Here is a 23,008-nt window from a genome sequence, read left to right as displayed (position 1 = left end):
AATATTAAAATACAGACAGTCCTCATCCCAAATTTGGCATATCGAGTAGACCTTACATATATCTCACATGATAATTGGCTGAATGGGTAGGCACACAACCTATCGTTAATAAGCGGGCAAAATGTCGACAAGATCGTCGTGTGTTATATATGTATTGACCTAGAAAGGGATGTAAATCCCCGACGACGTGGGAGTTACAATGTTTTCTAGAGGTGGCTCGTAACTTAGGACCTTACGTGTCACACTTTCGCGACTAGATTCGTGACAAGGGATGTCATGGCTTTCCCCTTCTACACTCAGTAAAGTAGGTTATCCTGGAGGTGTTTGAGATTGGGGCAATTCTGAAATTGGTGATGAGACCTGGTTTTCTTTATTCTGGCGTGACGGTTGCCGATTTGGAACAAGGGGAGACCCGGCCGGTTGTGATATCCAGACACGCAGATATCGATCGCCTTGCTCAAATTATCATCCATCAGTTTTGTTTGGTAAGAGGAGGAGTCAATCTTAGCTTGAAAAAAAATTCATTTCCTTTCCTCTCCTTCCCCTCCCAAAATATATACATGGATGGCGCCGACAACTAACACTATAAACTTATCGTATGTATATCACATATATAAAATCTAACACTTTATTATATTCACATTACCCTACGATAGGTAGAATCGAGTAGCTAGTGGGGGGAGAGCAGGCGACTTAGAAGATAAGGTTTATGAAATGGTTTTAAAACACAGCAGTAATGAATTCAACTCACTCTATCTCAAAAGAACCAAGGGATACCACACATATATAGATAACTAGGTTTCTAAACCGAGAAACAAAAACCCAACACAACGTTCGGTGAAGCCTTTTTATACTGAACCGTCACGTGAAATGAGTACGTTCAAGGTCGTACGTCACGTAGACAAACTAGGATGTACACACTTGAAGGGGTGTGTAATAAAGAGAGAGGCAAGGGATTGAAAGACGGCAGGGAGGACCTTCCTACCCCGGATATATACATAACCAAAGCCTTATGGAAAAGTTTCCTATGGGACTTACAGAAAATTTATCGTAGAAAGAAGAGAAGGTAAAGTTTGAAGTAGAAAGGGCAGATCATTACACACTTGTCTGAGTTATCTGGTCAACATTTATAATACACATACTTTCTACACTTTAATTAACACATCTTGTAGATTAATTAGAGCGCAAACTATTCTTACGATCTGATCCATGATGGGGATATGATTGTGGTGTGTAGAAGCGTGCATTTTGCACATATCGAATTCCCGTATCCTGCTGATGACACGTTCTACGTGGATTCTTAATGCAGCTATCCTCTTTGCTTGCTTTACTTCTTCCGCAGTACAGAGCACATTAGTAAATACGCTAGGGGGACGTATTAGCTCGCACTGTCGAATTTGAAGAAGATTACTTATATTCTTAAATCCCCTGTCAGCCATTATGGACATGCCCGGCCGCAGAGCATCCAGGTATCCGCAATCCTCGACTATGGTAGCGTCTGAAGCGCGTCCACCATAACCACAAGAAATGTAATTCACCAATCCGTCCGGAGTACAAGACACGAGGTACTTAAGCGTGTTACAACTCTTGTATTCTGACCAGGTTAGTGATTGGATTATTGGGTTTGTTAATTTGAATTTCCAAACAGTCAATAATAGATTGTACCTTGGAATATCTTGATCTAAAACTTATGGGTAAATTATACCTAATTGTGCTTGCAGATGGCCATATAATAAGGCTTTTTAAAAATCTGTCCATTAACAAGACCGTTTTCATAAAAATCCGGCTTACAGATGGTATAGAAATTCCAAACTGCAGAGACAGTATGGCAAATGAGTCATCCAAGCGGATTTTCTTTAAACTTACTAAAATATTTGTTACCGGTGTGGGTATTTTGTTTGCCAAAATGGATATCAGATGGTACATGTTTTTTGGGATTCCTAGGCATAACCTAGGACTCCGTTCAAGGGCCATCAGGCTTGACTTGCGCATCTGAGCATTGAAAATTTGACTCTCAAAGTCGTCACCTGCAAAGTCTGGTGAAGTTGGACGATACGTAATATCCTCCAGTATGATATCTGAATCCGATGAGCCTGTTTCCTGAGGTTCCAGTGGTTTATTTATGGGTTCAACATGTGTCGCACCAGCTCGTGTAGGTCGTATCCTCTCCGCCGTCAAACTGACATCAAACTTCATTGGTGAGCAAGCTATATCGGTTTGTCGCCTTGATGTGGATGTTGCTTTACTACGAACATGACATTTGACGTTAGCTTGAACAGCCTTGTCCTGTGTTGCAAGTGACCAAGTTTGGGTAGCAACATGAAGAGGTCCTGCTTCAGCTACAGCTTGCTCTTCTGGCAGTGCCGAGGTGGAAGGCTGTGGCTCTGGCTCTTCTGGTTGGTTGTTGGTTGCTTGTAGAGCGCTTTTGATAACTTCCATGTGCAAACGCTTCAATCCCGTCTGCCGAGAAGTGGCTATTTTTTTTTTTTGGCACTCGAATTCATGTGGAATAACATTCTTTTTCAAGTGCATGATACCACCCATTAATCTGCATCTCATATAATTTTCAATGTCTTCTTCAAGCTAAAATATAAATAAATTAACATTAAATGTATGTATGTACATTATAAATGCCATTAAGTACCTATATAAACCTCAATGACTACAGCAGAGATGTTCAGTAGTTTGCAAAACAATCGTAAGATTTGAAAAAAAACATGCTTATGCTCGCAAAATTAGAATATCGTTGTTATACTGAATTTATCTTAAATTATGATAAATAAATATAGAATATTTTCAACCCATAGGAACTTACATTAAAATGGTGTTCGCAACAATGAAGATGACTTTTCAAAGAAATGCTTGGATTTCTTCTTTGATCCCGTTTCATTGCATTACACCATTTTTTCCTCATTTTCTCGTTCTTGGGAAAGCTTAAAAACACCTTATTTGGCGTTTTTACTGTAGTATTTCCACACATAGGAACCAAACAATACTTGTATCGCAAGTGAGAAGACATCGGAAAAAATATAACGATATAAATCAAACAAACTGGAAGACAACAAACAACACCAACTGTGACTTACGAATCATTTACAAACTGACAGATATCACCTATGGCGGGAATCAGTGTTACCATGTCCCAAAAACAAAAAACCATGTTTTACCAAATTTTGAAGAAAAAAAAAACATGTCTTTTTTAAAGTTTTTTTTATTGAGAATTTAAATACGAAAAAAACAGTAACGGATTTTCAATAATAGGACAATAACAAAAGTTTATATTTAATTTTTTGCTGTTGTCAAGAAAAATTTTTAGAACTTTATTAAATAATAATGAAAATTAAATAACTTTTTCAGGTCCATGAGACGAGGGAGAAAAAATTCTCCCAGAACTCCAATAATTTTTTTCCTACATTTTACAGTAATAATAATAATAATAATAATAATAATTGGATAATTTGTAGAGCGCCGTTTTTGTGAAAAATCACCTCAAGGGCGCTGTACAATTTATTTCCTAGGATCTACATTTGTTATTTAGAAATGATACCAAAACATACTTACCTGGCAAGTCACTTCCAACAAACACACTTATATTAAAAAGTTTATGCTTATAAAAGATAGAACTGCACGCAGAGGACACTATATCAAAAAACACTGGTCGTCGCATGATCTTAAGTCTGCTATAGTTTTTATTTTAATTTAAATGTATTTTAACTGTCTTAAAAGCCTACAAATTGTTAGTTTGTTATCATTTTTATTTATTTATGAAATTATGGATACGACTGTCTGAAAAGGTGCGTTTTAAGTTTAGACCTAAATTCTGTCGAGTCTGCGATCATTCTCAAATCATGTGGCAGTCCATTCCAGGCTTTAGGTCCTGACACGGCAAAAGCACGCTCACCGAACTTAGTATCTGGTGTGCGCTTTGGTTCCTTCAACCTTCCGATAGCTGATGACGTTGCTGACCTAAGGGTTGACTGTCGGGAGTTGGAATCTTCTGGAATACACAATTCTGATAAATAAGCCGGAGCCATTCCGTTAAGTGACTTAAATACCATCCAGCATACCTTGAACTGGATTCTTTCAGGACATTTGAGCCAGTGCAGATTTTTGAGATGCTCTGAAATGTGGGAGTATTTAGATACTCCGGTGATAAGCCTTGCCGCGGCGTTGAAAACGGATTGTAATTTGTTGATTTGACATTTAGGGAGACTTGCATATATTCCGTTGCAATAATCTAGACGTGAAACAACATAGGAATTGACTAGCAATTTAGTCGCCTCTGTTGGCAGGTTTCTCCGCACTGCTTTAATTTGCCTTAATTGAAAGAACCCCGTGCTTACAGTTCTGTTCACCTGAGTTTTAAGGGAAAAATTAGCATCCAGATTGACACCCAGTAATTTGATGCACGTTTTTGGAGTGATGTCACTTCCGGAAATGGTTATTGGGGAGTTTTCAATGTTATGCTGACGTCTGCTTGTAGCAGTCCACAGAAACTCAGTCTTTGTGGGATTCAGTTTCAATCTATTTGAGGTCATCCAGCGAGTAATTGCTTCTATACACTCAGTTATACGAATTATACGAAGTACCTAGTTAGCAGTGGCGTGCAGTGATTTTTTGTGAGCTAGAGTGCTAAGATTGAAAAATACGACATTAATGATGTTGTTGTAGCTGGAAATGATTTTTTTGTTTTCGAAATGTCAATTTATTGTGTGAAGATTTTTTAGCCATGGTAGTATAATTAAAAATTGCCTACCTTTGTTAAAAAATCGTCATACAAAAAAAAATTTCAGCTATAATAACATCATTAATGTCGTATTTTTCAATCTTAGCAATCTGCTCACTGAAAATTCACTGCACTCCACTGCCAGTTAGTTTTGGTACCTACATAAAGTCATGATATATAATATTTCTTTTAATATGTATTCATATTATTTATTGACAAAGACAATAAGTAGATAAATATACATTGTTATCATGTGAACCCATAGGTACCTATTGAAGTTTGAACTACATTCCTAAAGTTTGGGATTTTCCCCACGCGACCCATGCTGAAAATTCGTATCTCATTCGAAAGTACAGGTTTTTGGTGTCTTGTTCGACATTGTTTTATTGAAAGAACCATGGAGTTAGAAATGACCCAAAATACCATGAAAACATGGTAAAAACCATGCACATGGTAACACTGGCGGGAATCGACAAAGCTGACCTTATAGAGCTATTCGGAGCGAAAACGTCGCTTTGGCGGCTTTTTAAAAATAGCACATTTTAAAGTGTTATAAAAATTTTATTCATCGTCGTAAAAATAAAATAAAAATTACATTACTTTCGTAATTTTTTACTTAAATTTTTTAGACAATAAAAAAAACTGTAAAAAGACCCTATTGTAACTTACGGACCATTTACTAACTAAAACCTATCACTTATGACCAGAATCGACGGCGCTGACGTCACAGAGCTATTCGGCGCGAAATGATCGTTTCGGCGGCATTTTAAAAATAGCACATTTTAAAGTGTTATAAAAAATTTATTCATCGTCGTAAAAATAAAATAAAAATTCCATTATTATCGTAATTTTTTACTTATTTTTTTTAGACAATAAAAAAAACTGTGAAAAGACCCTATAAAACTGACTGACCCAACCTGAAAGTTTTGTTGGAAAATCACAATAAACAAGGTGTCAAATATCTGATTTAATTTCCGTGTTTTTATCTTATGTATTAATATTTAATTAGAATTAACACTTATTAGTTGCACTTCAGCAGGGTTAATACAAGTATGGAATAAAGGTTATCTGCTCCTCCTCTGGCACATGAGAATGTCTGCCGGAATGCAGGAGTAACAGCCTGTGGAAACACAAAGTATTGACTGCCGGGACTATCCCAGTCAACGACTCTGAGACTCTTCCCAATACAGCAGCGATCCAGGTATATTTCTGTAAAGTGGATGGAGATATGTCCTAGGGGAATAGAGGAATCGATGGACATGACGCCAACACATACCTCGGAGGATGCTGTATGGAGGGTGTGCTTAATCCCTAAAGACTTACCTTTGGCAATGTACTTCTCATATATGAAATGCAGAAGCAATTTCATTCGATTTCAGGTAAGTTTGCTGTTTTTTAATGTACATATTTCAAAATGAAATACTGTCGATGAAAGCAGATAACAGACTCTAAAGTGATTTAAGGATGGTTTTTAAACAATTGTTTCTTGCAGTAATTGTTGAAATGAAGTGTGATTTCCATAATCTGTGACTATAAGCACGGCGGTAGATAAATAATTACCCTTATTTTAATTAAACTGATTTAAAGTATTTTTAGTAATTATTTACCTTACCGTGCACTTTATGCTTTTATTAGACTTTGTTTCAACAATGACCACAAGAAACGACTATTTACATGCACAAAAGAGGTTATTATTATTATAGGTTCTTACTTTGGATAATAATTAAGTAACTAGCTTTTTGCCCGTTGCAGGCAACTGATGGGTGAAAATTAATTGCGTGGTGTAGTATTTGAATGTAGATGAGGCGAGGGTGTGGGACTACAAATTTTTAAGTAATGTAAATTTCCCCTTTAATAACGCCTGCTCGCGTCCCCTTAAGAGTTACATCCCAGTTTTCAAAAAGTATGTGGGCTACGCTAGGTTTGTATAGACTGGTTTGTGATTTGATTCAAATACCTATTTTCCATGTTCTAACCTAACCTAACCTCAAAAATACGCAAAATTCATAAACTTTTAAAAATGTAATATGTATGTTTGCATGTGAATGAAGCAATGAATGTGTGACCACAAATGTATTGAAATATATGTTTGTTTAGAAAGAAATGAATATTTTGAGAAAAAAAAGAGCCAAGGAGCTTACTGATCATTTTTTCACCGAGCCGTTCGGATTCTGTGAGTCGAGACGCGTAATTTGATATCCATATCGTATGTACGGTTTTTGTCACCAACATTCTTCAAAAGTTGTTATTTTGGAAAAAAAATTGCTCAATTAACACGAAAAATATGTATGCTTGCATGTGAATGAAGCAATGAATGTGTGACCACAAATGTATTAAAATATATTTTTGTTTAGAAAGAAATGAATATTTTGAGAAAAAAAAGAGCCAAGGAGCTTACCGATCATTTTTTCACCGAGCCATTCGGATTCTGTAAGTCGAGACGCGTAATTTGATACCCATATCGTATGTACGGTTTTTCTCACCGACATTCTTCAAAAGTCCCAGCGAGTTTTATTTTGGAAAAAAACATCGCTCTACAAACATGTAAAATGTAAAACTTTTATTGGAAAAAATTATATAAAAAAAATCTTCAAACTTAATATATTTAAAAAAAAAATTACCAAAAAAATATATTCATAACGCAATTAGGTACCTACTCGTTAAAAATAAAGAGACAAAAACTTAAAATATGAATGGCTCCCGGGGCGACGGTACCCATGCCCGCCTCTCAAATATATTACAAACACTCAAACTGGAAAAATTTTTGATTAAAAAATGTTTATTTTACAAAACAATAACACCGCTTCACCCTATATAACTTCTGCGCTCTGGGTACAATTTATAAATTTGCGTGACGCTATTGATGTAGTTTTTCACTACGGGGCGACGGTACCACTACTACTACTACGACTACAACTACAACTACAACTACAATTTACAACTACAACTACAATTTACAACTTACAACTACAACTACAACTACATCTACAACTACAACTACAATTTACAACTACAACTACAACTACAATTTACAACTTACAACTACAACTACAACTACAATTTACAATTTACAATTCACAATTTACACTTTACACTTTACACTTTACACTTACAATTACAATTTACAACTACTTGGTACGATTTATAAATTTGCATGACGCTATTGATGTAGTTTTTCACTACGGGGCGACGGTATCCGTGTCAAATTATTTTTATTAAACTTTATTTTTTTTATTTTTTTTGTTGTTTGTTTTTGGGGTGTTATGCCGTGTTGCGCTAACTCCTTCTTTAGCCGACGTTTCGGATCTACCGGATCTGCCCTGATGATGGACACTGCAACGCTGTCCGAAACGTCGGCTAAAGAAGGAGTTAGCGCAACACGGCATAACACCCCAAAAACAAACAACAAAAATTCTTTTGGCCGTGAGAATCTAAAAACTTTCCATTTATTTTATTTCGTTCAAAAGCACTATCGATTTTGAAAATATACTGCCAAAGTAAGTACCTACACAGATTTTATCGTTTTTTTTTATTTTAAATCCATACTTTTTATTACAATACAACGGACCTAACCTAGAAAACGGGCTTAAACACGCTCTCAGTACCTGCCTACCTAGGACCTCTACCCGGTACCATCTGTGTAGGTACCTGCACCTACTATCAAAAATTTACCAAAAAAATATTTACAAAACGCAATTAGGCACCTACTCGTTAAAAAATAAACAGATGAAAACCTATGAATGGCTCCCAGGCTAACCTCATCCAAGTTCTGCGCTCCTGGTAGAAATAATAAATTAGCGAGAGGCTATTGATGCAGTTTTTCACTTCTGGGCGACGGTATCCGTGCCAAATTATTTTACCAAACTTTATTTTATTTCGTTCAAAAGCATTATCGATTTAAAAAAATAAACTGCAAAAGTAAGTACCTACACAGATTTTATCGTTTCTTTGAAGTAACATCCCTAAAATAAAAGCACATCACTTCGGTGTGTCTATTATTGGCTGATTTCTGACTAACCAAAATCCCGCCTGTTGGCATTTTTCGGTTCAAATTGCAAATGTCAAAACTTTAGCCGCTTATTGTAAGATATTTTGAACCGAGCGCAATCTGTAGGACGGCCGAAAAACGTTCCTTAACCTTCGGACGATGATTTTTTTCGATAATTTCACCTGCAGACTGCGTGTTTGCGACGGAATTTAATCATTAGGATGACCATGTAGATTTTATAAATAAATCGTACCACGTGGTTTCGTTGTTACCACGTGATTATTTTTTTTCCAATGATACCACTATGCAAAGAAAAACAATTTCACTTAAATTAAAAATCTTTCCCGATAAATGAGGAAATTCGTAATATTTATCGTGAAATTAATTTTTTTTTTTCGTGATATTTAAAAAAAAAATCAACGATACCTGATTAAATCAGACACGACGCTCGATCAAAAATAATCGTCTTTTTAATTTGCGTTCGAGTAATGCGAAAAACGCAAAATTTTCGAGCAATAAGGCGCAAGAATTTTTTTTAATGATTTCGCGTTCGGGGTGCGCTCGAAATTGAATAAAAATATAAACGGTGAAGGAGAAAAAGTTTTACAGATCGGTGGCGATCGATGAAAACGAAACATTGAGAAAATGCACCAAAATTTGGCCTTCCAATTTAAACCAATTTAAAAGTCCTTCACCCTTTATCCCTGGGAGGTTTATAACCTGCAACGGGACCTCGCTACAAGACAAAGCGGCACCTTGTTATGATGCAGGGCTAGACTCCTTTTGTTTTAATATTTTATTCATTAATTTATTCTGCATCATCACATTTATCCTCGCCGATTCTCTAACCTAGTTAGGAACTGGGCGATTGTCGCGGGTATTGGTTTTGGTAAAATTTCGAATCATAATTTAAAATTTAAAATCTGTACCGGGCGGAAACAGAAAAAAAAACAAAAAACACTTCCTTGCCTGCAGAGAAACCAGAGAGTGGGCCTGATCTCTCGGCAGACGACAGTCACAGTTTTCCGGAGTGAAATTGTTTGGGAATGGTTTCCCTTTAATCGGAGTGGCGAAGTCTAGTTTTATAGAGTCGTATAAATGGAGTAAAATACGAGATTCCATAGTGGAATTGGTTCCGTGGCTAGTTCGAATATTGTAACCACGCGGCATCATGAATCGCAAACGGAGTCAGACGTGTGATCTGCTTGAATCCGACCCATCCTTTATGGGATGAAGAAGCCAGTGGCTTGAAATGTTGTGCCCGGTTACCGGAAGCCTAAGGATGGTATTCTTTCTCGCGGTTTGGCACTACGCCGACCGCATTTTCACCAGGGCCGTAGGGAGGCCTATTTTTCCTTGCATAAAGGGAATCCTCGCCAGGATACACGGATGAGACCGCGGGCACCAGATTCCTCTTCCTCAGTCGCCAGATTGCCAGTTTCCTGCCACGGACAGTCGCCAGGAGGCGGAACTGACTCTTCCTCTTGCTCCGTCTGGAGCCCCCTGGAGCTCAGCCTGATGAGGTGCTGCTCCAGCTCGAGTGGGATGTTACTTAATTAGCTAGATAGATAAAGCGTGGTCGGAACCTTGGGGGTAAGCTTGTATCTGGCTTTTATTATATTGTTTTCGTTATAACTCACACGGTAGAGTGTATAGACTTGTATTGTATTCGAAATAATATACATTAATGTTACTCTAAACCTTCTTTCCTTGACTCTAAATTACACATTGTAACCTGACACATTTCTGGTTTCGAACCCAACCCCCTGAGAACCCTGGGATCACAAACATTCTTGTGGGTATCTGACCCTCAAGAATTGGCGCTTCCAGTACTGGATAAAGTTTGTGATTCCACATTCATTATTATAACCTGAAATGTCTGGTGAGTATTGTAGGTTGCACGTAGCAGGTAACCATAGCAACTACTCAACGTAGCAATTGGCGACCCACTTAAAACACGGCTATAAATGTGTCAGGATTGTGTTTTTTTTTTGGATGGTTTAGGGTTATTTTGTTCTCTTGGAGCTCTGATACATAACCTAAAATGTTAAACTTGTTTGTTAAATGTTAACCCGATAACTGTAAAAGTGAAATTGTTATCGCATGATTGTATGAATTTCTTATGTGCGTTGTTTTAAGGAATTGTGTGAATGTTAGGGATCATTCCTCCTTTATGGTACCGTTAAATAATAAATTGAAACATGTTTATTTATTAATGCAGTTGACAACTGAATATTATTATTATTATACACAAATAACAACGCATATCGAAGTAACGGGAGTCGGTTCATTGCCATTAGTTCATAGCATGGCTTGCGTCTTCGCTAATAATTTCAAATCATAAATGTGTATTCTAATTAGGTAATTGTTTTCATTTTGAAAAGTGATTTTTTTTTTCTCGTGTGGATTTAATACGTGAATAAATAATATTATATTATAATACATTGTTCAGTATTACAATAGTACGGAAAAACCAGGGCTGGCAAAGAAATAAATATTTTATCAAGGTTGCCACAAATGTTTTCAAGGTTGCCACAAAATATATATTTTTTTTACCTTATTTATCAAGGTTGCCACAAATATTTTTCAGGGTTGCGAAATTTATTTTTATTAATTTTTAATTGGAAAAAGGTACGCACTATACTGATGTGTTTCTACTTAATATACTTCTTTTGAGTTTTTGCTTTCTAGTATTGTCATAATATGTTATAGACAAGTTCTTTCGGATTTTGGAAACTAACGGTCATCTTCTTTTTCTATTTTATATCAAGTATAACTTCTGACGTCATCATGTCTACTCCAATTCCGAATGTGAACAACGCTTCCAAGGAGGAGCTAATTAAGGAACTAACGGCGCGGTCAATCAAACCAGATAATACATTCCAAGCGTTACGCGCACAAGCGCGCGCTTTTAATAAAAAACAAAAACAAATTTCTAATGCAGATTCAGAGAATAATGATTCAGAATGTGACTCCGAAGTTGAAACGACGGGTAATAATTCGGACGGGGAAATAAATAGTGAAGTTAAAGGGAAGGTTACCCTAATTAAAGAAACCAAAATAATTTATAAGGAATCTTCGTCGCGTGGGCTTGGTAACTGGGATTACAAGTTCGATGGTAAAACCTGTGTGCGGGACTTTTTGAGTTTGTTAGATGAACGTTGCAGATCACGGGGCATTACGCACAAAGAAATAGTGAAATCTTTTAATGAAATTCTAGATGGTCTTGCCTTACTGTGGTATAGGTCTATTTACACCCCAGATTTAAAGTGGGATGACCTATCCAAGCTATTAATCAACCAGTTCGAGGGAGAGGGTAAACAGATTGAATTAAAAACAGAACTTTTTAATTTGAAACAGCCTAAGGGTATGTCTGTTTTTGAGTTTACTTTGAGAATGAAGGCCCTCAATAATAAACTTGATGCCAAACTGCCAGAGGCAGAACTGCTGCAATTAGCAATGAAGGCACTGCTACCATCATATGCAAACTTACTAGCAGCAAGAGATTTTATCTCTTTCGAATATCTCCTTAAGGCAGCAACAAAATTAGAATCACTAACTGAAGCTTCAACGTCTTCTTCTTCTAATCAAAAAGTGGTTGAACTACCAGAAAAATATAGTACTTTTAGAAAGTATTCGTCTTTCAATAATAAGGCTAGTTTCAATAATAGTCACAACACTTCGACTTTTCATCAAAAACAACAAAGTCATCAGAATACGTACAATAATGTTATTTTCACGCGTAAGACGTCTTCTCTTCCAAATAATAAGATTATTTGTGACTTTTGTAAGAAAAGTGGGCATAAGGTAACGGAATGCTGGAAGAAAGCCTCCAATTCTAAAAATGCTAACGTTGGTACCGTACATACTGGTAGCAAGAATCACACTCAAAAAAACTAGCTTGGAGTCAATCTGGACACGCCCCTCCCTGTGCGCAAAGGGAACGGGAGTGGCAGAGTTGGCTCCGACTGGTTCGTCAGTTTTTGTCAACACCGTCTTCTGGGGTGGTGGGCCCGCTACCACAGAAGCCGGAGGTTGTGGGAGATAATCGTCCATTCGTTAATATATATATATTAGATAATACGTTTTCTGCTCTCTTAGACAGTGGAGCAACAGTCTCTTGTTTAGGGGGAGATAGTTTTAAGCAATTTGTAGATTTAGGCGTAGAATTAGAAAAAGTTGATTTTAAAGTTAAAACAGCTGACGGTTCGAGTCAGTCTGTTCTGGGTACTTTAACCTTGCCGGTGACGTACAGGACAATCACGAAGGAGGTTGTCTTTTACGTCATCCCATCATTATCACCTGATTTTATCTTAGGAGTCAACTTTTGGAGGCAGTTTCGAATCGCACCGGAACTGTTTCCAGAAGTTCACGAACCTGACCATGAAGGTCACCTTAATGAATTAAGAGCAATACGGCCGGCTTCTTCATTATCTGTTTCTGAGAGTAAAGCTCTTTCGAAAATGATTAATAAATTCGAATCTATTTCTTACGAAAGGAAAGGTCTGGGTTTAACTCATTTAGTAAAACATAAAATCGTTACCAATGGTCCGCCGATTAAGCAGCGCTACTATCCTCTGTCTCCGGCAAGACAAAGGCAACTTGACGCGGAAGTGGACGAGATGCTAAATTTGGGAGTAATCCGTCCCTCTCGTTCACCGTGGTCTAGCCCAGTTGTTATTGTACAGAAGAAGGATGGGACAGGGAGATTTTGCCTGGATTCCAGGAAAATTAATAATGTCACGGTCAGAGATAGTTATCCACTACCTCATATCGCACGTATCTTGGACAAACTTGGTGGCGCAAGATATGTGTCTTCGATAGACTTGAGTAAGGCCTTTTGGCAGGTAGCGCTGGATAAAGACTCTTGCGAGAAAACGGCATTCGTCGTCCCAGGTCGGGGACTCTACGAATTTACTCGTATGCCGTTTGGGTTAAAAAATGCACCCTCCGAACTCCAAAGACTGGCTGACGCTCTTTTTGGACCTGAATTTGATGATAACGCTTTCTGTTATCTGGACGATTTAATTTTAATCTCGAAAGATTTTAATTCACATAATATGAGACTACTTAATAAAGTTTTCGAAAGACTGAGAGACGCGGGTCTCACAATAAATCAAAAAAAATCAGAGTTCTGTAAATCGGAGCTTAAGTACTTGGGGTACATAGTAGATTCACAGGGGCTTCGGACGGACCCGGTAAAAATTGAAAGCATTAAGGATTTCCCTATTCCAAAAAACGCGAAAGGAATTCGAGCTTTTATTGGCCTTTCAGGGTATTTTAGACGTTTTATCAAAGGCTTCTCCAGTATAGCCGCTCCGTTAACAAAGCTTACTGGATCAAAGAATGGAGTTAGTAAATTTAAGTGGACTCCAGAAGCTGATAAAGCGTTTAATGATCTAAAACAAGCTCTTATTAGTGCTCCAGTTCTAAGCTGGCCAAATTTTTCTGAACCGTTCGCGATTCATTGCGATGCAAGCTCCGTTGGAATTGGTGGTGTTCTAATTCAAAATATAGATGGTGCCGAACACCCGATCGCGTACTATTCACGTTGTCTTAATACCCACGAACGTAACTATGGCATCACGGAAAGAGAGCTTTTAGCGGTATTAGATTCTGTCACCCATTTTAGACCCTACATAGAAGGGGCTCATTTCACGGTAATTACAGACCATTCGAGCCTGAAATGGCTTGGATCCTTGTCAAACCCAAGTGGTCGTCTGGCGCGTTGGAGCACTCGTCTTTGTCAGTTTTCCTTTGACGTCATCCATCGTAAAGGTACGCAGCATATTGTACCAGACGTACTTTCTCGCATGGATCTCGCGCTAATTTCGGGTCTTGACTCTCAACCTACGTCGGACAAATGGTACCAAAATGCATGGCAAGGTTGCCAGAATTTTCCTCAAAGATTTTCTAACTTTCAAATTAAAGATAACGAATTGTATCGCCATACGAAAACTCAATTAGCCTTACGGGAGGACACTGCTTGGAAGAAGGTGATTCCTCAGGAAAATAGGAAAGCTATTATTTCAGACTCCCATGAGTCGACTCGTTCATGTCATCCAGGAGTTTTTAAAACATATAAAAAGTTACAACTTCGCTATTTTTGGCCTAACATGTACAAAGATGTCAAAGAATTTATTAGTCATTGTGCTGTTTGCAAAGCGCATAAAATCAGCACGGCACCACCGAACGGTTTATCTTCTAACCCGAAAAAAGTAACAAGGCCTATGCAGATGCTATCTTTAGATTTGGTAGGACCTTTGCCTCGTAGTTATTCAGGACATACGGTAATTTTAACTTGCGTTGATGTTTTCTCTAAATTCACGTGGTTATTTCCGCTGCGCAAAGGCACCGCGGGAAGCATAGTAAAGAATTAAGAGGAAAATATTTTCCTAGTACACGGTGTACCGAAAACTATTATTTGTGACAACGGGCCCCAATTCATCTCAAAGGAATTTAAGGACCTCCTTAAGAGTTATAATGTTCCACCCCCATTTTATAACTCGTATTATACTCCACAGAATAATGTCGTCGAAAGATACAACCAAACTCTTGGCACCGCGTTGTCAATCCTGGTGGAATCAGACCACCGTAACTGGGCTAAATTTCTGCCACAGGTTCAGTCCGCAATGAACAACACTGTTAATTGCGCGACAAATTATACACCGTACTTCCTTATGCACGGCAGGGAGCAAATTCTCGACGGAGATTTGCACCGTATACCTATAGATAATGGGGAAATTAACTCGGAAAGAGGAGCTTCGCCCTCCGCTTATGCTCAAAGGCTACAGGGTCTAGCAAACATATACAAGCAGGTTTCAGACGCTTTGTTCAAAGCCTACAAGACGGGAGCGAATCGTTATAACTTACGCAGAAGAAACGTCACATTTCAAGTAGGGGACGTCGTGTGGAGACGAAACTTTGTTCAGTCAAACGCATTAAATTACTTCTCTCAAAAATTGTCTCCACGCTTCGTGCAAAATGTTATAATAAAGAAGAAATCGGATTTAGTGTATACCCTGGCAGACCTTACAGGAAAAGTATCTGGCGATTTCCATGTAAAGGATATCGTCAAGACGGACAATGTTCCGGTATAAATTCTTTTCGAACATCAGTGCCTCCGAAGGTCTGGCCAACTTTCGTGAGGATTGATATTATTAATAATTAAGAACTTCGGTTCCTTATTAGAATTTCTAAGCACGGAAAACTTCACCGGCCTGATCAACCGAGTTGAAGAATTCCCATGCCATCTGACAGACTTTGGTCCTGTCATAATTTCATTTCGGAAGAAATGTTTAAATACCTCGCGAGGGCGTTTTTTTTATATATATCTGTTATTGTTAATTATAAGCTACTTGCTTAAAACAATTAACCATCAACTCCGGTATGAATGCTCGAATTGAATGGACTAGAAATAAACCTTATTAGAATTAGTAATAATTAATGTAGTATTTATTTATTAGCAATAATTTATTTATTTACTTAAACTTAAGTACACAACAGACTCCAAGTGAACAAATGAACACTCATTTAAAAATATTATGAATTTTGTATAATGAAATTGGTTAATATACCTTAACATGTAGTATGTAGAACAAAAAGACAATATTGCCAAAATACTATAACATAAAAGAATAAAACATATACACGCAACACAAAAAAAAATATATAAAACACGCAACACGCACAAACACATATATCATTATAAATGCCGATTTACATTCTCTTTTGATATTTTTCTTTTAGTGTTATAATTATATTTTAATTTTTAATCTTTATTTTTTATTTTAAATTTATCTTTATTTTAATGTTGTTTTTCTTTTATTTTTTTAAATGTATAAATTCTTAAATTATAAAATGGGGGCCTCAGCACGGGTAAACAACCCAGTGAGGCCAACATTACTAAATTAACTAACTAACTAACTAACCATCACGCCGTTTCCCCGCAGGGGTAGGCAGAGAGGACGGACCGCCAAACAACTCGGTCTTGGCACACACTCCTTGCCTCATTCACATTCATACATCGTCTCATACATACTCTTCTATTGTTCTGACTCTTGACATGGCCCGACTCAAGTATCTGATTCACTTGGTCGTGCCATGTCTTCCTCGGGCGCCCCCGACTTCTGCTACCATTCACAATTGCATCGTATATTCTCCTTACACTCCTTTCTTCGCTCATTCGCTCTACATGCCCAAACCATCTAAGCGTCCCTTTCTTGATCTTACTCATTACGCTTACATCAGCCTTGCACTCTTTGCGGATATCCACATTCCTCACACGATCATACATGGTTTTACCACACATACGCCTCAGGGATCTCATTTCAACAGCATTCAATCTACTTTCATCCTTTCTTTGCCAGTTCCATGCCTCACTTCCATACATCAGGGTAGGTACCAGCACTCCATTGTGGACTGCTAACTTCGCTTCTTTGGACAATTTTTTGTTAGCGCCAACTGCGTTCAGTCCTCCATTAATGGAGTTACCTGCATTTACTCTTCTTTCAATATCTCTGTCAGCCTTCCCATCACTCGTAAACATGCTTCCTAAATACACAAATTCATCCACCTGCTCCAAGTATTCCTCATTCACAGCTATATTACACACTGTTTTCGTACTTTCTCTTTCAAACACCATTACTTTAGACTTACTTACATTCATCATTAACTCATTCTTCACGCATACTTCGTTCATCCTAGACACGAGAGACTGCAGATCATCCATACTATTAGCAATCAGCACCGCATCATCAGCATACAACAGGCAACATACTTTCAGATTACTCAAATTCGCGCCCAATCCCACATCTTTCAATTCTTGCATACAATTATCCATGTATAGATTGAATAACCACGGTGACATTACGCAGCCTTGTTTAACACCTTTTGTGATATCAAACCACCCCGTAAAACCACCGTTCACCCTAACACATGCAACGCTTCCCTCATATAGAGACGCAATTGCCTGAGTCAGATTCGCATTCACTCCATACTTGGACAACACCTTCCATAGCTTTTTCCTGTCGACTTGGTCGTATGCTTTTTGTAGATCTACAAAGGCACAGAAAAGTTTCTGGTTTTTTGCCAGAAACTTCTCGGTGAGCATACGCAATGAGAAGATCTGGTCCATGCACCCCCTTCCACTCATAAAAGCACCTTGCACATCCCATATTTTATCTTTTGTTTCCTTTCTTACTCTTTCAATCAAAATTCTACCATACAGCTTGCCAACTGAACTTAGCAGGCTAATAGCCCTATGATTCCCACATTCCATACGTGACCCTTTACCTTTGTATAATGGCATGATCACTGCCCTTCTCCAATCTAAAGGCGTGTAACCTTCCTTTAAACATTGGTTAAAAAGATTGCACAACCATGTGAGAATTATACGGCTACCTCCTTTAAAATATTCAGCAGCAATATTGTCGAAACCGACAGCCTTACCATTCTTCATACACTTAATTGATCTTTCTATCTCATCCATGCTAATTTCGGTAACATTCAGTCCATCATCGTTCATATCTGATTCGCCGCTAGAATCACTGTCACTCACTTCGCTTTCAAAGACTTCCTCGAAATACTTCATCCATCTCTCTTTTATTTTTTCCTCATTAGTCAACATTTTTCCATCTTTCGATTTTATTACTTTCATGCTTCCGGTTTCAGGGCCACACCGGGACCTTTTGACTTCCTTCCAAAACAACTTAATGTTTTCTTGGAAATGGTTTGTCATTTTCATTCCTTCTTCCTCTTCCAGGCGTTTCTTTCGTTCTTTCACTCCAACTCTTACTTTTTTCTTACATTCCTTATATACTTCTTCCGCTCGATCCTTCTCTTCGCTGGAAGCACTGCCAGCCGCAATCAGACATAACCATGCTTTCTTCTTCTCTGAGACCAGTGCTTTAATATCATCATCCCACCATGCATCACCTTTCTTTCTACCTTGCGTACTTATTCCACACACCTCTCTAGCAGATTCACAAAGACTCACTTTTATGTGGTTCCATGTTTCGTCTATGCTTAGACCATCCATTTTTTTCTCATTCAATCTCATCTCTGCACAATTCACATACTTACTCCTCTCATTATCGTTTTGTAGTTTTTCTATTTTGATTCTTGTTGGAGTTAGTACCGTTTTCACTTTAGAGCGCCAACCGCGAAAGAGGTTTACTCTCGACACCACCAGAAAGTGGTCAGTTTCAACCTCTGCCCCTCTGAAAACTCTCGTGTCCTCGGTAACGGCTCTCAACCTAGAGTCAATTACTACAAAATCGATAATTGACCTCTCATTTCCTCTTTCCCACGTATATTGGTGGATACCTTTATGATCGAAAAAAGTATTGGACACAAAAAGGTTCCACTCTAAACATACTTCAAGTATTCTGTTCCCGTTGTCATTCGTTCTTTTATCCCCAAACATACCTAAGGCCGATTCAAATCCGTCACGTCTAATTCCTACCCACCCATTCAAATCGCCTGCCATTATAATCCTTTCATTAATATTTTTCAGTCTCATCACATCATTCACACCAGTCCAAAAATCATCTTTCTCTTCGTCACTCTCAGAATTGACAGGGGCATAACAAACAACAAGAAACACCCTTGTCAAACCGATTTTGAACCTAATCCACATTATTCTCGGACTTACACATTCATACTGCAACATACATTCAATCATTCTGGGAGACAGTAGCGCTGCAACACCTTGACAAGCCCTCTCTGTATCTGGTCTCCCAGACCAAATGACGAGCCTATCATTATGCTGCATTGTACCGCTCCCTTTTTTCATACTCTCTGTTACACAAAGTATGTCCAAACATTTGCTAACCATCGTGTCACACAATTCATTCATCTTTCTTTCCATACCTCCTCTAATATTCCACGTACCAATTCGACATTGTTCGAGTTCCTTCCTCCTCTTTGCGCCACCGAAGGGTTGGCGATGTGATGGATAGCGAGCCTCATCGACACCTGTGTCGGCCATTCCCTTCTACAAACTGCTTATCTAGTCTAACATAATGATACTTAGGTATAAATCACTAACATACAAATTAGTATAATATTTAACTTAATCCTAACGCCATCAAAACTATTCCAGATGTCCAAATGAAAAAACTTAATTCTAAAACAAAAAGTATTATAATCACTATAACAATACACTAATCACTGCATAATTGTTTGTACTAGTTCATATTGGCAGAAGACAAAAGACGCGGCTTCATTTCGATTTCGTCCTTCCTAGGGCGTAGGGGCACGGGGGCGGTGCAGCGGGGGTGTAGAAATTGCCAGATGATTGTTTTTTATGGGTCATCTTGTAGGGGCGATGGTCGTGAGCGAATCAGTGACCGACCCACGGACAGGTCGTATAGCCGACAGACTCTGACGTCTATAACGGAGCCGGTAAAGGTAACGGCGAGCATGGTGGCGGCAGCGGGGGTGGAAATATCGGTATGTGACGGTCGATGAGGTCTCCACATCTGGTAGAAATTATCAAATGCCAAACTCGGGCTCACTGACACTGCATTTTTTTGCGGCACCGGGGGTTGACGTATCGGTAAATTGAAATATGAAATATTGTAAAAAAAAATGTATCAACAATAAAAAAAAATAAAAAATGTGTTAGGATATAACATCTTGAAATGTAAGGAGTTACATTCCCACTGTCTCTTTCGTTTCACGATGGTGAAAACAAAGAAGCATTGTCTACAAATTACGTACTTGAACACTGGTTGTTCTCGTTTCATCATTAATATGTAAACGGATATTTTTGTTATTGTTTTACAGTAAATGTCTTGATGGGTCATGAAAATATATTAAAGACTGCACCAAGCGGTGCACTGAACATTTAATCTCATAGTGATAAAATGGAGCTGTTCGCTTTATTGCTGATGAAACGAGACATAACTTACTTGTTTTCCTTTATAAGTACGGTTCTGACTTATAATGTGGAACGATATCCCACCACCGATCCTTCCACATTTTAAGCCACTTCTTTCATATTATGATTCTTGAACCTGATTTTTCTGTATTTTGTCAAGATCAGAACATACGAAGATGTATTGAAACCTTCCGTAGGTTCTGACCTAGGTTTAATCTATAAATGTTAATTTTATTTGTTGCTGATTCTTTGACTTCTCAACAGTCATTTCTGTGTACACACTTGTTGTACTTGTTACAAATAATTTTTTTTTAATTTTAAAAATTGCATTGCATTAAATCTTGCTACCATGTAAGTAACCTGGGATGTTCCTTTCCTATTGTTTTAGAATTTTTATTATAAACTCTAAGTTTATTATACATAATTGTTGTTACAGTCCTGCGAGACTTATTATTAACAATTTTTTTTTTGAACAACTGTTTACAGAGAAAACCATAAGTTGTTTCATAAAAATATCGATTACGCCTTCGTTACTGTTGGACGTATACCTAGATCACTGCACTAATAATAGTTGCATATCACTTAACCCGATTGCACCTTCTATATTGATGGCTGTATACTGTATTAATTTGGCTCCATTCTTATGCGATGGTTGTTGACTGCTTAACACTCTTGTTGAATTAAGATTGTATATTTTCATTAACTGCTCTGTTCTCTTATGGATACCCCCATACGACCTAGTTAGGTAGATTAGGTATAAACATCGACAAAGTGTTTTCTTATCTCCTATGGAGAAGTAGAGACAGTGATAAGTGAGGGTTGCTATGCTCCCTAAAAAGTGTTGCCTGACGGGCTTATAACCCTATTTTGGGTCAGTGATGCATTATCGCATTTGGTTGTATAAAATGAATGTGATAGACAGTCAGTTATTTGGTTAGTTATAAATGTGGCGTCTGTATTAATTAAGTCTTACTTTTATTAATTATGTACTAATTATTTTTATAAATGTAACGTCAACGGTTGTCCATGACGCTAAGTCAATCAGTCTTCACCCAGCATATTCAAGCTGTGGGTGTTGGCGGATCCCGTTCACGTAACATTGGTTGTTATGTTTAGATTAAGTTTTTAAGTTTAGTTCCTACAATATTATAGTTATTTAAGTAAGAATGGCTGCACCGCAATCCTGTTCATCCTGCCTTACGTTCGATGAAGTGCGACCGGATTTGCGGCACGCCCATTCGCTATTCTCACTTTGGTTTAATTTTGTTATATGAATACTTCCTATTGATGGTTATTATTATCTACTGGTATTTTATTGATCACTTTGTTTTTTTTTCTGTTGTAGTAGACCCTTGGACCGACCTAGAAAGAATAGGGTTAGGTTATTTCGACAATTTTATATGTTTGAGGGCAAACATTTGGTGGCGAGGGGGGTAATGTTATGATGCAGGGCTAGACTCCTTTTGTTTTAATATTTTATTCATTAATTTATTCTGCATCATCACATTTATCCTCGCCGATTCTCTAACCTAGTTAGGAACTGGGCGATTGTCGCGGGTATTGGTTTTGGTAAAATTTCGAATCATAATTTAAAATTTAAAATCTGTACCGGGCGGAAACAGAAAAAAAAACAAAAAACACTTCCTTGCCTGCAGAGAAACCAGAGAGTGGGCCTGATCTCTCGGCAGACGACAGTCACAGTTTTCCGGAGTGAAATTGTTTGGGAATGGTTTCCCTTTAATCGGAGTGGCGAAGTCTAGTTTTATAGAGTCGTATAAATGGAGTAAAATACGAGGTTCCATAGTGGAATTGGTTCCGTGGCTAGTTCGAATATTGTAACCACGCGGCATCATGAATCGCAAACGGAGTCAGACGTGTGATCTGCTTGAATCCGACCCATCCTTTATGGGATGAAGAAGCCAGTGGCTTGAAATGTTGTGCCCGGTTACCGGAAGCCTAAGGATGGTATTCTTTCTCGCGGTTTGGCACTACGCCGACCGCATTTTCACCATGGCCGTAGGGAGGCCTATTTTTCCTTGCATAAAGGGAATCCTCGCCAGGATACACGGATGAGACCGCGGGCACCAGATTCCTCTTCCTCAGTCGCCAGATTGCCAGTTTCCTGCCACGGACAGTCGCCAGGAGGCGGAACTGACTCTTCCTCTTGCTCCGTCTGGAGCCCCCTGGAGCTCAGCCTGATGAGGTGCTGCTCCAGCTCGAGTGGGATGTTACTTAATTAGCTAGATAGATAAAGCGTGGTCGGAACCTTGGGGGTAAGCTTGTATCTGGCTTTTATTATATTGTTTTCGTTATAACTCACACGGTAGAGTGTATAGACTTGTATTGTATTCGAAATAATATACATTAATGTTACTCTAAATCTTCTTTCCTTGACTCTAAATTACACATT

At 38.1% G+C, this 23,008-nt stretch overlaps 1 pseudogene; it reads right to left on the bottom strand.

The window, feature by feature from the left end:
* Positions 1–1,120: 1,120 nt before the first annotated feature.
* LOC149408843 (uncharacterized) lies at positions 1,121–2,694 on the bottom strand (annotated as a pseudogene).
* Between the last annotated feature and the right edge of the window lie 20,314 nt (positions 2,695–23,008).

Source organism: Hesperophylax consimilis, unplaced genomic scaffold (genome assembly GCF_061612785.1).
Source record: "Hesperophylax consimilis isolate HC1 unplaced genomic scaffold, BYU_Hcon_1.0 scaffold_50, whole genome shotgun sequence".
Taxonomy (NCBI): Eukaryota; Metazoa; Arthropoda; class Insecta; order Trichoptera; family Limnephilidae; genus Hesperophylax; species Hesperophylax consimilis.
Note: the sequence above shows the minus strand (reverse complement) of the source record. Positions and strands in the feature narration are given on the sequence as shown.